Source organism: Saccostrea echinata, unplaced genomic scaffold (genome assembly GCF_033153115.1).
Source record: "Saccostrea echinata isolate AGI-Se365-2 ecotype Australia unplaced genomic scaffold, CSIRO_AGI_Sech_v1 ptg000054l, whole genome shotgun sequence".
NCBI lineage: Eukaryota > Metazoa > Mollusca > Bivalvia > Ostreida > Ostreidae > Saccostrea > Saccostrea echinata.
In genome coordinates this window covers 63466853-63481248 of record NW_026889803.1, presented here as the reverse complement: position 1 = coordinate 63481248, position 14396 = coordinate 63466853, and the positions used below count along the sequence as shown (strand labels likewise).

Below are 14396 nucleotides of genomic sequence, written 5' to 3'. Positions count from 1 at the left end.
TTTTCGGTTTGCCGGAGAATGTTTTTTGTCATTTTACCACTTTTATGTAGGTGTTGACCCTCTCTTTTAAATTAAGTCTCAGTCAGGATGTTTATTTTAGCATGATTTGTTAAGCACATTAATGTATTGAAATATTAATAAATTACAAATTAAAGTGATGAAGAAATTTGACATATTTACACAATCAAAATATCAGAATAACCATAATTCAGCTAATAAAGTGCCCTGTTCTTCTTTTGTCACTTCCTATAAATTTTATCAGCAGTTTTTGTACACCCACCCACCTCCAAGAATCAGGGAGGATGGCCTGATGTTAGTTTCTTTGTTGCTTTTATTCACATATAAAAGTGTTAAGACCCATAAAAATGTTTAAGATTTATATTTTTAAATTTAAATGTTGAATTTTTATGTAAATTTGGTGAAACAAAAAGCTGTAATCTTGAATTAATCATGCATATTCATCCAACACCTTTAAAATTCCTGAGTAATTCAATGAAAAGAGGATAATTATGTATGTTCAATTGGAATTTCATGGCTAATTTGTGTCTGCAGAGAAAGCTAGTTACATAAATCACAACAATAAATTACATCTGAATTGTTTTCTCCATTTTCTTATCATCAAAGCAAGTTTAATGGAGTGTCAGAGCTGTCCAGAACCTCCCCAGATGCTGATATCATTTGAACTGCCCTGTGTTACAACACAGCTTTTAGATAAACTTCTGCATAGCAGGTTGTAGACAAGTACCTAGGCTTTATTTGGAACATAAATTGACCAGATGCAGATTTTATTATCAGCCTAATATTTAACAATTTCTGTAAATTCTGTCATTCTCAGGAGGGTAAAATGCAATTTTGTTATGTAATAATTGCATAATGGTCCCAGACTTGTGAATTATTTTTTGTTTGTTGTGAAGAACAATGCATATACTCTCCACGGATACAAAATTGGTTGCCAGGCTTAGTCTATTAAGGATGAAATTCTGCTTCAAAATATGCACAAAAAACTTCTGTCAGAGTGCTCAGTGTGTATTCTTGACTGCTCTGGAGTAAGGGAGATAAATGCATCATATCTCCAGCAATAATGGGAATTAGATCCCCAGACTTCAGGATGTTAGTGACAGTTATTTAAGAAATCTCAGGTGCAAAAATGAAAAAAATCTGACAACTTCAAAGGTCCTTCAAGGTATCACACCGGTAATTGACCAATCAAAATGAACTTAGTCAATTGTAGTTCCATACATAATAAAGAAATATTTTTTTTATTGTGAGAAATTTTTTAATTTCCCTTATTCTATTTTTACATTTTTGGTATCTGTGCTTAGGATATTTTATGTACTTTGTAAAATATTAAAGGTTTTTGACAGGAACTATTTCTTTCGGGGCATAGGAGGCCACTTCCTGGGGTGCACACAGGATGTTTATAAACACATTGAATACACGTGGTTTTGAGGGTATTCCTGTTTGCGGATGGAAAAAATCAGAAAATGCCGTGTAGGTACCCTATTTTTTGGTGTCAGCTGATGTAACTGGTAACGTTTAACACTTCCTGCTAAATATTTTTTCATGAATTCGAATACCTGATTTTTAATGATTTTTTATTCTATATAGAATTACATAGTGAAAACAATTACCGGTGTGATACCTTGAAGGTGATTGTGTAAAATCATCTACACCCATATTAAAGGCAGTTTTAATTTTATAAAGGCATATTTTAACAAAATATGTCATTTTATGAACGTTCTGTGTGAAAGCACATGTTTTTAAATTTAGAAGCAGGGTTGACATTAATTTATACAGATTTCTATGTAAAATACTAATAATATGTCATGTTTTACCCTCAAAACTCCAAATTATGACTTTCAAAGTAGGATTATGCATCTGACATGTAGAAAGAAGTTAGAAAATGTTGGTTTTTTATTTTAGATGACTTAAAACTCTGTGCACCACCTGACCGCAGTCAATTATAGTGTCTACAGACTTTGCCGTAAAAGCACTTTAGGCTGATTTTTTCAAGAAAAGACTAATTCTGGGTTTGCGAATGAGTTTTCAACAAAAGCGACAACTGCGATAAAATGTGAAGAAGTAAAACATGTTTTTAAAAAGTGTTAAATTTTACAGAGACTGGGTTTACTTTCATTTTATTCACCTTATGTGATTCATTTATTACTGGAGTGGAGGAATAGAAATAATGAAATGAGTTAAATTTGTCTAATAAAAGTAATGCACAAATAAAATTTATTGAGAATTTTTCAAAAATAAGAAGCTTATGACCAAAAATGCATAAATACTGTCAGGGCATGAGAGTGAATACTTATTCTGAGTTCCAACCATGCATCACACATGTAGTACAGAATGTCACTTAGCACCATGGTATGCCTGTTATGGTTCTCTAGACTTTTTCCATGCTTTCGCAGCTGACATTCAAGATTTTTCGGTTTGCCGGAGAATGTTTTTTGTCATTTTACCACTTTTATGTAGGTGTTGACCCTCTCTTTTAAATTAAGTCTCAGTCAGGATGTTTATTTTAGCATGATTTGTTAAGCACATTAATGTATTGAAATATTAATAAATTACAAATTAAAGTGATGAAGAAATTTGACATATTTACACAATCAAAATATCAGAATAACCATAATTCAGCTAATAAAGTGCCCTGTTCTTCTTTTGTCACTTCCTATAAATTTTATCAGCAGTTTTTGTACACCCACCCACCTCCAAGAATCAGGGAGGATGGCCTGATGTTAGTTTCTTTGTTGCTTTTATTCACATATAAAAGTGTTAAGACCCATAAAAATGTTTAAGATTTATATTTTTAAATTTAAATGTTGAATTTTTATGTAAATTTGGTGAAACAAAAAGCTGTAATCTTGAATTAATCATGCATATTCATCCAACACCTTTAAAATTCCTGAGTAATTCAATGAAAAGAGGATAATTATGTATGTTCAATTGGAATTTCATGGCTAATTTGTGTCTGCAGAGAAAGCTAGTTACATAAATCACAACAATAAATTACATCTGAATTGTTTTCTCCATTTTCTTATCATCAAAGCAAGTTTAATGGAGTGTCAGAGCTGTCCAGAACCTCCCCAGATGCTGATATCATTTGAACTGCCCTGTGTTACAACACAGCTTTTAGATAAACTTCTGCATAGCAGGTTGTAGACAAGTACCTAGGCTTTATTTGGAACATAAATTGACCAGATGCAGATTTTATTATCAGCCTAATATTTAACAATTTCTGTAAATTCTGTCATTCTCAGGAGGGTAAAATGCAATTTTGTTATGTAATAATTGCATAATGGTCCCAGACTTGTGAATTATTTTTTGTTTGTTGTGAAGAACAATGCATATACTCTCCACGGATACAAAATTGGTTGCCAGGCTTAGTCTATTAAGGATGAAATTCTGCTTCAAAATATGCACAAAAAACTTCTGTCAGAGTGCTCAGTGTGTATTCTTGACTGCTCTGGAGTAAGGGAGATAAATGCATCATATCTCCAGCAATAATGGGAATTAGATCCCCAGACTTCAGGATGTTAGTGACAGTTATTTAAGAAATCTCAGGTGCAAAAATGAAAAAAATCTGACAACTTCAAAGGTCCTTCAAGGTATCACACCGGTAATTGACCAATCAAAATGAACTTAGTCAATTGTAGTTCCATACATAATAAAGAAATATTTTTTTTATTGTGAGAAATTTTTTAATTTCCCTTATTCTATTTTTACATTTTTGGTATCTGTGCTTAGGATATTTTATGTACTTTGTAAAATATTAAAGGTTTTTGACAGGAACTATTTCTTTCGGGGCATAGGAGGCCACTTCCTGGGGTGCACACAGGATGTTTATAAACACATTGAATACACGTGGTTTTGAGGGTATTCCTGTTTGCGGATGGAAAAAATCAGAAAATGCCGTGTAGGTACCCTATTTTTTGGTGTCAGCTGATGTAACTGGTAACGTTTAACACTTCCTGCTAAATATTTTTTCATGAATTCGAATACCTGATTTTTAATGATTTTTTATTCTATATAGAATTACATAGTGAAAACAATTACCGGTGTGATACCTTGAAGGTGATTGTGTAAAATCATCTACACCCATATTAAAGGCAGTTTTAATTTTATAAAGGCATATTTTAACAAAATATGTCATTTTATGAACGTTCTGTGTGAAAGCACATGTTTTTAAATTTAGAAGCAGGGTTGACATTAATTTATACAGATTTCTATGTAAAATACTAATAATATGTCATGTTTTACCCTCAAAACTCCAAATTATGACTTTCAAAGTAGGATTATGCATCTGACATGTAGAAAGAAGTTAGAAAATGTTGGTTTTTTATTTTAGATGACTTAAAACTCTGTGCACCACCTGACCGCAGTCAATTATAGTGTCTACAGACTTTGCCGTAAAAGCACTTTAGGCTGATTTTTTCAAGAAAAGACTAATTCTGGGTTTGCGAATGAGTTTTCAACAAAAGCGACAACTGCGATAAAATGTGAAGAAGTAAAACATGTTTTTAAAAAGTGTTAAATTTTACAGAGACTGGGTTTACTTTCATTTTATTCACCTTATGTGATTCATTTATTACTGGAGTGGAGGAATAGAAATAATGAAATGAGTTAAATTTGTCTAATAAAAGTAATGCACAAATAAAATTTATTGAGAATTTTTCAAAAATAAGAAGCTTATGACCAAAAATGCATAAATACTGTCAGGGCATGAGAGTGAATACTTATTCTGAGTTCCAACCATGCATCACACATGTAGTACAGAATGTCACTTAGCACCATGGTATGCCTGTTATGGTTCTCTAGACTTTTTCCATGCTTTCGCAGCTGACATTCAAGATTTTTCGGTTTGCCGGAGAATGTTTTTTGTCATTTTACCACTTTTATGTAGGTGTTGACCCTCTCTTTTAAATTAAGTCTCAGTCAGGATGTTTATTTTAGCATGATTTGTTAAGCACATTAATGTATTGAAATATTAATAAATTACAAATTAAAGTGATGAAGAAATTTGACATATTTACACAATCAAAATATCAGAATAACCATAATTCAGCTAATAAAGTGCCCTGTTCTTCTTTTGTCACTTCCTATAAATTTTATCAGCAGTTTTTGTACACCCACCCACCTCCAAGAATCAGGGAGGATGGCCTGATGTTAGTTTCTTTGTTGCTTTTATTCACATATAAAAGTGTTAAGACCCATAAAAATGTTTAAGATTTATATTTTTAAATTTAAATGTTGAATTTTTATGTAAATTTGGTGAAACAAAAAGCTGTAATCTTGAATTAATCATGCATATTCATCCAACACCTTTAAAATTCCTGAGTAATTCAATGAAAAGAGGATAATTATGTATGTTCAATTGGAATTTCATGGCTAATTTGTGTCTGCAGAGAAAGCTAGTTACATAAATCACAACAATAAATTACATCTGAATTGTTTTCTCCATTTTCTTATCATCAAAGCAAGTTTAATGGAGTGTCAGAGCTGTCCAGAACCTCCCCAGATGCTGATATCATTTGAACTGCCCTGTGTTACAACACAGCTTTTAGATAAACTTCTGCATAGCAGGTTGTAGACAAGTACCTAGGCTTTATTTGGAACATAAATTGACCAGATGCAGATTTTATTATCAGCCTAATATTTAACAATTTCTGTAAATTCTGTCATTCTCAGGAGGGTAAAATGCAATTTTGTTATGTAATAATTGCATAATGGTCCCAGACTTGTGAATTATTTTTTGTTTGTTGTGAAGAACAATGCATATACTCTCCACGGATACAAAATTGGTTGCCAGGCTTAGTCTATTAAGGATGAAATTCTGCTTCAAAATATGCACAAAAAACTTCTGTCAGAGTGCTCAGTGTGTATTCTTGACTGCTCTGGAGTAAGGGAGATAAATGCATCATATCTCCAGCAATAATGGGAATTAGATCCCCAGACTTCAGGATGTTAGTGACAGTTATTTAAGAAATCTCAGGTGCAAAAATGAAAAAAATCTGACAACTTCAAAGGTCCTTCAAGGTATCACACCGGTAATTGACCAATCAAAATGAACTTAGTCAATTGTAGTTCCATACATAATAAAGAAATATTTTTTTTATTGTGAGAAATTTTTTAATTTCCCTTATTCTATTTTTACATTTTTGGTATCTGTGCTTAGGATATTTTATGTACTTTGTAAAATATTAAAGGTTTTTGACAGGAACTATTTCTTTCGGGGCATAGGAGGCCACTTCCTGGGGTGCACACAGGATGTTTATAAACACATTGAATACACGTGGTTTTGAGGGTATTCCTGTTTGCGGATGGAAAAAATCAGAAAATGCCGTGTAGGTACCCTATTTTTTGGTGTCAGCTGATGTAACTGGTAACGTTTAACACTTCCTGCTAAATATTTTTTCATGAATTCGAATACCTGATTTTTAATGATTTTTTATTCTATATAGAATTACATAGTGAAAACAATTACCGGTGTGATACCTTGAAGGTGATTGTGTAAAATCATCTACACCCATATTAAAGGCAGTTTTAATTTTATAAAGGCATATTTTAACAAAATATGTCATTTTATGAACGTTCTGTGTGAAAGCACATGTTTTTAAATTTAGAAGCAGGGTTGACATTAATTTATACAGATTTCTATGTAAAATACTAATAATATGTCATGTTTTACCCTCAAAACTCCAAATTATGACTTTCAAAGTAGGATTATGCATCTGACATGTAGAAAGAAGTTAGAAAATGTTGGTTTTTTATTTTAGATGACTTAAAACTCTGTGCACCACCTGACCGCAGTCAATTATAGTGTCTACAGACTTTGCCGTAAAAGCACTTTAGGCTGATTTTTTCAAGAAAAGACTAATTCTGGGTTTGCGAATGAGTTTTCAACAAAAGCGACAACTGCGATAAAATGTGAAGAAGTAAAACATGTTTTTAAAAAGTGTTAAATTTTACAGAGACTGGGTTTACTTTCATTTTATTCACCTTATGTGATTCATTTATTACTGGAGTGGAGGAATAGAAATAATGAAATGAGTTAAATTTGTCTAATAAAAGTAATGCACAAATAAAATTTATTGAGAATTTTTCAAAAATAAGAAGCTTATGACCAAAAATGCATAAATACTGTCAGGGCATGAGAGTGAATACTTATTCTGAGTTCCAACCATGCATCACACATGTAGTACAGAATGTCACTTAGCACCATGGTATGCCTGTTATGGTTCTCTAGACTTTTTCCATGCTTTCGCAGCTGACATTCAAGATTTTTCGGTTTGCCGGAGAATGTTTTTTGTCATTTTACCACTTTTATGTAGGTGTTGACCCTCTCTTTTAAATTAAGTCTCAGTCAGGATGTTTATTTTAGCATGATTTGTTAAGCACATTAATGTATTGAAATATTAATAAATTACAAATTAAAGTGATGAAGAAATTTGACATATTTACACAATCAAAATATCAGAATAACCATAATTCAGCTAATAAAGTGCCCTGTTCTTCTTTTGTCACTTCCTATAAATTTTATCAGCAGTTTTTGTACACCCACCCACCTCCAAGAATCAGGGAGGATGGCCTGATGTTAGTTTCTTTGTTGCTTTTATTCACATATAAAAGTGTTAAGACCCATAAAAATGTTTAAGATTTATATTTTTAAATTTAAATGTTGAATTTTTATGTAAATTTGGTGAAACAAAAAGCTGTAATCTTGAATTAATCATGCATATTCATCCAACACCTTTAAAATTCCTGAGTAATTCAATGAAAAGAGGATAATTATGTATGTTCAATTGGAATTTCATGGCTAATTTGTGTCTGCAGAGAAAGCTAGTTACATAAATCACAACAATAAATTACATCTGAATTGTTTTCTCCATTTTCTTATCATCAAAGCAAGTTTAATGGAGTGTCAGAGCTGTCCAGAACCTCCCCAGATGCTGATATCATTTGAACTGCCCTGTGTTACAACACAGCTTTTAGATAAACTTCTGCATAGCAGGTTGTAGACAAGTACCTAGGCTTTATTTGGAACATAAATTGACCAGATGCAGATTTTATTATCAGCCTAATATTTAACAATTTCTGTAAATTCTGTCATTCTCAGGAGGGTAAAATGCAATTTTGTTATGTAATAATTGCATAATGGTCCCAGACTTGTGAATTATTTTTTGTTTGTTGTGAAGAACAATGCATATACTCTCCACGGATACAAAATTGGTTGCCAGGCTTAGTCTATTAAGGATGAAATTCTGCTTCAAAATATGCACAAAAAACTTCTGTCAGAGTGCTCAGTGTGTATTCTTGACTGCTCTGGAGTAAGGGAGATAAATGCATCATATCTCCAGCAATAATGGGAATTAGATCCCCAGACTTCAGGATGTTAGTGACAGTTATTTAAGAAATCTCAGGTGCAAAAATGAAAAAAATCTGACAACTTCAAAGGTCCTTCAAGGTATCACACCGGTAATTGACCAATCAAAATGAACTTAGTCAATTGTAGTTCCATACATAATAAAGAAATATTTTTTTTATTGTGAGAAATTTTTTAATTTCCCTTATTCTATTTTTACATTTTTGGTATCTGTGCTTAGGATATTTTATGTACTTTGTAAAATATTAAAGGTTTTTGACAGGAACTATTTCTTTCGGGGCATAGGAGGCCACTTCCTGGGGTGCACACAGGATGTTTATAAACACATTGAATACACGTGGTTTTGAGGGTATTCCTGTTTGCGGATGGAAAAAATCAGAAAATGCCGTGTAGGTACCCTATTTTTTGGTGTCAGCTGATGTAACTGGTAACGTTTAACACTTCCTGCTAAATATTTTTTCATGAATTCGAATACCTGATTTTTAATGATTTTTTATTCTATATAGAATTACATAGTGAAAACAATTACCGGTGTGATACCTAAAATGACGCTTTAGGCACACATTTCGATACGTCTCTGGGTTTATGACACGCATAATGTACCCTGTTGTCAACACTGTCGGTGAATATAGATAGGCGTTCGACTTGCGATCAGTTTACCCTAATACGTAATTGTATTGTTGTTAAACTTGAAATAGGCAGTTTTGATCCTGTTCAAATTGGTGAAATCGCTGTGTTTTTTTAATTATTATCTGATATATGCTAATGATATTGTTTTATTATCTGAAAGTAAGACTGGGTTAGAGAACTGTTTGAACATTCTTGAGACATATTGTTCCAATAGCCGTGTTTCGAGTTCATCCGGAACAACGTTTTTATTTCTCGTTTAGTCACGCCATGTCAAAAATGTTCAGCAAGGAAACTTCCGGTTTCATAGCTATGGCAGAAGGAATCAATTTTTACGTCTTTCAAGTGCCAGATCTTAAGAAATATCTGCAAGATAGAGGTATTAGCTGCAGCATAGGCAGGAAAATAGATCTTGTGCGTTTATGTGAGCTTGCTGAGGAACTTCGTCTTGAGGTAATCGTTCGTTCACTGAAGCATTAACTGATCAACTGATTAATACATTTCGTAGTCGGAACCGAGAACGACAAAAATAAAAGTATCTACCTTACAATTTATAAATTAAAAGATATGTTTTATTCAAATTTATTTTATTCATGGATGTTTTTTGTGGTTTAGCATAACCTGGTTAAACATATTATCATTCACCTTTCTGTATAATGATGACATAGGTTTTGACATCTACAAATGACGAAGTTTCCTGGTGGGACTTATTAATTTTCTGTGGGACTCATGTGGGACTTATTTTCCCCGTGGGACTTGTTTTAGTATGTCCCAAGAAGAGTACTCCGTGTTTGATGCAAGGCGCAGGACAGTGACAGTGGGAGACAAGAAAATTATTTTAGACCCTGTAAATGCTGTGACCGATTGGTAAGACTTTAATTTTTCACACTTTATGTAAAATTATATCTATTGACTAAGCTTTTCAGTATTGATACATCAAACCAAACAATTGGGGTAACACACACCTAAACCCACCTCAGTTTTCACAAAGTGAACTGAGCCCACATGATAGAGGCCTATTAAGAACATTTTTATAGCATGTAGAGGTACAGGGGCTCTTCTTTTACAGACACTTTATGACAAGTCTTTCGAAAGTGATGATGACGATGATAATAATGTTGTACTTCCATCAATGTCAGATGTCTGCAAGAATATGCAACCTCCTTATGACATTTTTTCAGTTACCGAAAAATTGAAGAATATTTTTGATAAGAAAAAAATTACTGAAATTGAAGATCAAACTAAAGGGCAGAATGAAAATCATGAATGGTTTGAACACAGAATTGGTAGAATTACTGCCTCACATTTTTCATCAGTTTTGCATTTTAGATTTACAGAAAATGAAGAGAATTATATTTCAAAAATGATTATGGGGAAAACTTCAAAAGTATCTGTACCTTCTCTGGCATTTGGTAAGCTACATGAACCAGTCGCTAGGCAGCTTTATTTTGAGCAGTATAAAAAACAGCACAAACATGCAGAGATTAAGTTATGTGTTTTATATGTAGACTCAGATTATCCATTTTTAGGGGCTTCTCCAGATGGTGTAATTAAGTGCAATTGTTGTGGTGAAGGATTACTTGAGATAAAATGTTCCTTCTTGTATCAAAATAAAATGCCCAAAGATGCTTGTATTGATGACCATTATCATGTTGTCTTAGACGAAAATGAAAATATAAGACTGAAATTTGATTCTCCATGGTATGTACAAATTCAGTGCCAACTAGGTGTGTGCCAAAAACAATGGTGTGATTTTGTATTTTACACAAAAAAGGGCTTTATTGTTGATCGTATATATTTCGATGAACACATATTTAAGAGAATTATTGAAAAATCTCAGATTTTTTTTGAGAAGTACCTTTTTAGAGCACTAAGACAATTGTAAAAATAGTTATGTCAGCAGAAATATTATGTATTTAAAGTCTCAAACATACATTTTCAACTCTTGTAAAAATGAGACATTATGAACAATTTTCTTACTTTTTATTTGATTATCATTCAAGAAATATATGCTACTTGTTACATTGAAGTTCTTATACATGTATTTTATATCAGAAGTGAACACAATAAAAAAAAATATTTCTGAACACAGATGTCAGTTATAAGTATACATTCCAATATGGAACATCGATTCCTTACTTTTTGACCAAAGGTTTTTGAAGATTACAAAGAAATGCACATATGACAAGCATTTGATCAGCAAGTGGTTTTAAATTTGTTGGCATGGTGTTGGACATCATTTGAAATGTTTTTAACCTTCCTATAGCCCTCTCTACATGGATGCGGAATTTTGCAATGTTTCTTGTTTTAAGTATTTCGGAGGCAGACAAATACTTACCTTTACCCCAGGAACACTTCTTTGTGAACGGGGGTATTATAAGTCTAGCTCTGCGTTGAAGCAAAAGATCCCTGATCAAAAATCCCCTGTCTGCCATTATTTCATCTCCAGCTTGTATGTTGTCTAGGAAACCACTTTCCTTAGTGATATACCTATCGGAAACATTGCCACCCCACAAATTTGATACAAATGTAAATGCACCAGAAGCTGACACACCTACCAGTGCTTTATAAGTATTATGTTGTTTATAGGAGCTAAATGTCTGAGACTGAGCAGTTGGATTTCTTGGTTTTTTGATGAAAAATTCAGTGCAGTCAATAATACAATTTACATTTGGAAATTTAGCTCTGAAAGATGAAGGCATGAATTTTTTAATTACATTTCCTGAGGGCCATTTTAATAAAGGTTTGAAGATTGTACACATGAAATTGATCCAGGTGGTGAAGACTTGAGAAACTCTTGAGGTGGATACGCCGAATAAATCTGCCATGACAAATGTAGTCAAAGCTAGTCGCAATCTGACCAGAGTTAAAACAAACTCCTGAAACCTGCTGAGCTTCCTCTTTGGGCCCGACTTTGCATTTAGTCTGTCTTTCTGATAAAGTTTCTTTGTAGTACTCCCTTGTCCTGACCAATACTTCAAAGTTGGTGAAGCCTTTTCCAAAATATCTTAATAAATAAAGGGGAAAGTTATTTATTAGAAAATGTTATTTAATTATAGAAGATAAGATACCACAGTATTGATAAAATTTTGTAATATTAAAGAAGCTTTGATCAACCTTTTTAGTGTTGTAAAAGACCATGTATTAACATTTATAATATCACTGAATTTAGTGTGCACCAGTTCATACCATATACACCATTTAGGATTTTCTTTGATGGTAGTCCAGTATACATCTTTACATTTTTGTCATCCTTCACAACTTTGTTTATAAAAAGCTCTCTCATGAGTTTCTCAGGATCCTCCAGTTTGGTTGACTTCTCCTCGAGAACCTTGATATCTGCAGTAGTGAGTGAGGTTTGGATTCCTATATCTCTGGTTGACATGTCATTACTGCAAAAACTACCACTGATGTAGCAGTGGTCCATGTCTACATGAGTATCTACAGTATATTTTAAATGTAAATTTTTGTGCAGTAAGCTTACCTCTCTTTAAGTTGCCAGAATTTTAAAATATGACATTTGATAGATAGCCATTAAAATGTTAATAATTCTTTTAAAAATCAAAAATTTTCACCTGTGTCAGGAAAAGATCCAGCTGTTGGATGCTCATGATCACTCACTTCTATTTCTTGAGTTATTGGCCAACTTCCATTCAATTCTCCAGAAACAAAAATGGAATTGTCATTATTAATCTGTGAATGCTGAAAAATAATAATCCTTAATTTTTAAAAAAAAAATTAAAATTCAGTTTTCAAAAATACAATTAAATTATCAAATATTTTTATTGATCTGCAATGATAAATACTTGTGCACAAGTTTTGTTACTGAATTTTATATCAGCAAATAATCTTACATACAAGTACTCTTTCACTGGCAGCCAGGGAATCCACTGGGGGAGGAATTGAGATTTCAGATTGAGTGTCTTGTACAATACACTTTTTCCTCTTGGATATTGAAGTTGTTGAACGAATCTAAAGATAACAAATTATAAGCACTCAAGACTATAGTATGCGTCTCTCTAAATTGTAATACTCCATACCCATTTAAAATGTTAAAAGCTCAAACAGTTATTAATTTTGTGTTTAATCCTACAATATATCATAGCACATTATCATTTTCCAGTTATTTTGATGCAGGTTTGTAGAGCTATAATCTTGATTTTAAATTACATCAAAAGGAAATAGTGTGCACAACTATGCCAGGCAGACAGGCACCAGTCATTCGATATGTACAATCATGATACCTGATACTAACTTTGGGATGCTTAATAATCAAAACCATAACAAACCTTCAGACTTTCCTTAAAATTATTATATGCAAAGAGCTCTGGGTATGGATGATTTTCTGTTGGTCTGCCTTCCTTAAAATGAAGAGAGCATACTCTGTGATTTCTCTTTGGCTCATAATTTTCTCTTCTCAAGAGGTCCAGCCAGCGTTTTCTTTGTGCAGGCGCTTTTTTCTGGGTTGGAAAGGGATACAATCTTACATCTTTCATGTAACCATATCTTCCCCTTTTTCTTTCATCAGAATTGCATCCCTCCGCAACGCAAAAATAGGATTTTGTGTCAGACGACATCCGGTAACTATCGTAAACAATCACAACCGGAAGTACCCTTGCTGAACATTTTCTGTAAATCACGTGATCGGCATAACTAAAAGTAAATAAAAACGGACGTTCCGGATGAACTCGAAACGTGACTATTGGGAACTACTGGTTAAATATGTTGTGTCAATGAGTTTACTTAAAATGGAAATGTTCTTCAAACAATATCAAAGTTTTGTTATCTTGGATTAACTTTGAAATATAAAGGAAACCTGAAATTAGCAATCTCAGTGTTCATTGAAAAAAGCCAGAAAAGTTTATTTTAAAATTAAGAAAACCATTGGTTTGGATAATCCATGTACATATCTAGAAAACCTTTTTGACTCTTTTATAACACAAGTTCTTTATTATCTATAACAATGTTAATGAAAATTCTTTAATAAAGAATTTCACATGAAGTTTATAAAAGAGATATATGTTTACATTGTAAAACTACTAATACTCTTGTACGAGGGTTGTTCGGAAATTATTGAGACATTGTGTATATTCTTCTTTCTAATGAGCGTTTTTCAAAAATTGATTCGGTGAAAATTTGCATATACGTTTGACGAACTCTAAGAATTAATAAAAACAAGAAATATTTTTAAAATGTTTTATTTGATCTTTTCAATGGTACATTAATGTGTCAATGGTAGGGGTACCCGGCGCAGTCACGAAATCAGATATTGAAAATATGTAACACAAACATTAAAACTCCCAGTGGACCCATAGTAAGAGCGAAAATAATTCAAATTATGTATATAATTTTTAAATTTGATTTTGACTTCATTTTTTTGCAA

The 14396-nt window shown here is 32.5% G+C and overlaps 1 pseudogene; it reads right to left on the bottom strand.

Moving 5' to 3' along the window:
* Positions 1-12261: 12261 nt before the first annotated feature.
* Positions 12262-13689, bottom strand: LOC133205086 (uncharacterized; annotated as a pseudogene).
* Positions 13690-14396: the final 707 nt, after the last annotated feature.